Source organism: Ranitomeya imitator, chromosome 4, assembly GCF_032444005.1.
Source record: "Ranitomeya imitator isolate aRanImi1 chromosome 4, aRanImi1.pri, whole genome shotgun sequence".
Taxonomy (NCBI): Eukaryota; Metazoa; Chordata; class Amphibia; order Anura; family Dendrobatidae; genus Ranitomeya; species Ranitomeya imitator.
In genome coordinates, this window is record NC_091285.1 from 664239325 (window position 1) to 664243162 (window position 3838).

The 3838-nt window shown below is 52.1% G+C and overlaps 1 non-coding gene across 1 annotated transcript; it reads left to right on the forward strand.

Moving 5' to 3' along the window:
• Nucleotides 1-1137: 1137 nt before the first annotated feature.
• On the forward strand, nucleotides 1138-1219 carry TRNAS-CGA (transfer RNA serine (anticodon CGA)). Its single transcript has one exon. It is a non-coding gene; the product is annotated as a tRNA-Ser (tRNA).
• Nucleotides 1220-3838: the final 2619 nt, after the last annotated feature.

Below are 3838 nucleotides of genomic sequence, written 5' to 3' on the forward strand. Positions count from 1 at the left end.
ACATACACCTTCCGCGAACAGACATTCAATAGGGAGGGTTATTTAAAGAGCGACTTTCACTCACAACACACACACATATTTACAAGACAATACTAGCGCATGGCCGTGCGGTCATGCGCAGTTTATATAGTTGCAGCACAGGAAGTGGCTACAGCACTTTTGCCCTTCCAAGACCTGCCAAGAGGACCAATGGAATGTGCTGCAGAGCCTGGGCACATGACCCTCGATCTCCAACGGGAGATCTTACCCTGGGCATGCTCAGTACGTTCAGACAAGGACTTAGTCCCAGAGAAGTCCGCTCGCTGCTGACCAGCACTGACTTTAATGGCAGAGGCTGGAGAAGCAGCAGCAACTCTTTGCACAGAGTCAGACTGAGCGAGACGCTGGGATCGACGTCCCTGCTGAGCAGACTCCACTGCGGCTGGAGGAGAATGGGAGACCGCAGCGGAGACGGATCGAGATTCCCCCTGTGCAGCAGAGGAAACTCGACTCCTAACATTACCCCCCCTCCTAGGGCCACCCCTCCTTGGGCCTCGCTACGTTCGAAGAGAGTAATGAGCTGCGGAGCCCGAATGTGCTCAACAGGCTCCCAGGACCTGTCCTCGGGGCCATAACCCTTCCAGTCTACCAAATAAAAATTTTTACCACGCACCACCTTGCACCCCAAAATAGCGTTCACCTCATAATCGTCCGTAGACGAACCCGATGTCCCAGCAGATGACTCGGAAAACCGGGACATATACACGGGTTTCAAGAGGGACACATGAAAGGTGTCGGTGATACCCAGGCGTGGCGGAAGGGCCAAACGATAGACCACAGGATTAACCTGCTCGAGGACCTTGAATGGGCCCAAGTAGCGAGGAGCAAATTTAGTGGACTCAACTCGCAGCCTGATGTTACGGGCGGAGAGCCACACCAAGTCGCCAGGAGCAAAGGTCGGAGCGGGGCGCCGATGAGCATCGGCGGAGGACCTCATTCTCTCCTTAGAGGCCCGAATGGCATCCTGAGTGCGGTCCCAAATATCCCGTGCCTCCACAGCCCAGTCTGCCACCCTGGAGTCGGCGGAAGACACGGGCATAGGCACAGGTACCCGTGGATGCTGACCATAGTTGAGGAGGAATGGGGTTTGTCCTGTTGGCTGTGATGGCCGAGTGGTTAAGGCGTTGGACTCGAAATCCAATGGGGTTTCCCCGCACAGGTTCAAATCCTGTTCACAGCGTAGAATTTTCTCAGTCGAGGGGTTCAAGAGAGGCCTGGATGTCTTCCTGGAGCAGAACAATATTGTATCATACAATTATTAGGTTCTGTAGAAGGACGTAGATCTGGGGATTTATTATGATGGAATATAGGCTGAACTGGATGGACAAATGTCTTTTTTCGGCCTTACTAACTATGTTACTATGTTACTATGTCCAGTGGAGTCGGCTACGGCGTTGTTCAGTGCAAACTCTGCCCATGATAGCAAGGATGCACAGTCATCCTGCCTGGCTGAAACAAAATGTCGCAGGTATGTGACCAAGGCCTGGTTGGCCCTCTCTACCAACCCATTCGTCTCGGGATGATAAGCGGAAGAGAGATTCAATTCAATACTGAGAAGACGACAGAGCTCTCTCCAGAACCGAGACGCAAACTGGGGACCCCGGTCACTGACAATTTTGTCTGGCATACCATGCAGGCGGAAGATATGTCTAATGAACAACGCTGCCAAGGCCCGTGCAGAAGGTAACCGCGGCAGCGGCACCAAATGCACCATTTTTGAGAAATGATCGGTGATGACCCAAATGATGGTACAGCCGCGAGACTTGGGCAAACCCACAACAAAGTCCATCCCGACCATCTCCCAGGGCCTATCTGCCACCGGCAAAGGATAGAGCAACCCAGCTGGCCTTTGACGCGGAGATTTATTTTTGGCGCAGGAGACACACGCCAGAACATAATTCCTGACATCCCGGACCATATGCGGCCACCAGTACGTCCTCGCCAGTAGCTCAGATGTCCTCTTTGTCCCAAAGTGTCCACCCACCCTGGACGAATGAGCCCAAGAGAGAACCTCTGGTCGCAAATTAATGGGCACAAAAGTCTTGCCCGGAGGCACAGACTCTAGCGAAACCGGCGCCACGGTTCTCAGGCTCTCGGAAGGGACAATAAGCCGAGGCTCCTCTTCCTCCTCCTCAGTTCACATAAGGGAGCGAGAGAGAGCGTCAGCACGGATATTCTTCTCCCCGGCGAGATAATGAAGGGAAAAGTGGAACCGGGAGAAGAACAGGGACCATCTGGCCTGGCGAGAATTTAGCCGCTGGGCTGTCTGCAAATAGACCAAATTTTTGTGGTCCGTGTAAACTTGGAAGGGAAACCGCGCACCTTCCAGAAGGTGTCTCCACTCCGAAAAGGCCAACTTCATTGCTAGCAACTCCCTGTCCCCGATGGAGTAGTTCCTCTCCGCTGGCGTGAAGGTCTTGGAGAAGAAGAAGCATGGATGCTTCCGACCTTGAGCATCCTTTTGGTAGAGGACTGACCCAGCACCAACGGACGAGGCATCCACCTCCAGTAGGAATGGCTTATCCACATCGGAACGATGTAAGATGGGAGCGCTAGCAAAGTGAGACTTAATAGAAGTGAAGGCCTTGGAGACCTCTTCCGACCACAATTTGGGATTCGCTCCCTTCTTGGTGAGGGCTACCAAGGGAGCTACCAGAGTTGAGAAGTGGGGAATGAACTGGCGGTAATAGTTTATGAACCCCATAAAGCGCTGCACCGCTTTAAGAGAATGGGGCTCTTGCCAGTCCATCACAGCCTGTAGTTTGGCAGGATCCATAGCCAATCCCTGGGCGGAGATGATATAGCCCAGGAAAGGTAAGGACTCCTGCTCAAACACACACTTCTCCAACTTTGCATAAAGAGAGTTTGCCCGTAGGAGGTCGAAGACTCTGCCAACATCTCTCCGGTGGGAGTCAATATCTGGAGGAAAGATGAGAATATCATCCAGATAGACTACAACCGAGGTGGAAAGCATATCCCGGAAAATGTCTTTGACAAAGTCTTGGAAAACGGCAGGTGCATTACAGAGCCCGAAGGGCATCACCAGATACTCATAGTGCCCATCTCTGGTGTTAAATGCCGTTTTCCACTCGTCCCCCTCACGGATGCGAATCAGGTTATAAGCACCCCGCAGATCTAGTTTAGTAAACACTCTAGCTCCCCGAAGCCTATCGAAAAGCTCAGATATCAACGGCAAAGGGTACTTGTTCTTAACTGTGATAGCATTAAGACCCCTGTAGTCTATGCATGGACGTAGTTCTCCATTCTTCTTCTGCACCTGCCCCAGCAGGTGACACTGACTTCCTGATGAACCCTCTTGCCAGATTCTCTTGTATGTACTGAGACATTGCCTCCGTTTCCGGGAGAGATAATGGATAGACTCGACCCCGGGGAGGCTCAGCACCAGGCAAGAGATCAATAGGACAGTCATAGGGGCGATGGGGCGGAAGAGTCTCCGCTGCCTTTTTGGAGAATACGTCTGCATAAGACCAATATTGCTTGGGGAGAGAGGAGAGATCTGCGGGTACCTCTGTAGTAGTAACCTGAACGCACTCTTGATGACACCTGTTCCCACAAGATTCACCCCATCCCAGAATTCTGCCTGAGGACCACTCGATGTGAGGAGAGTGGTACCGTAACCAAGGTATCCCCAAGAGAACCTCATCAATTCCCTCAGGAATGACGAGTAGAGATATAATCTCCTGATGAGATGGTGACATGGACAGAGTAAAAGGGATAGTTTGATGTGTAATCTGTATGGGCAGTGTCGACCCATTCACCACTCGTACCGTTACTGGTT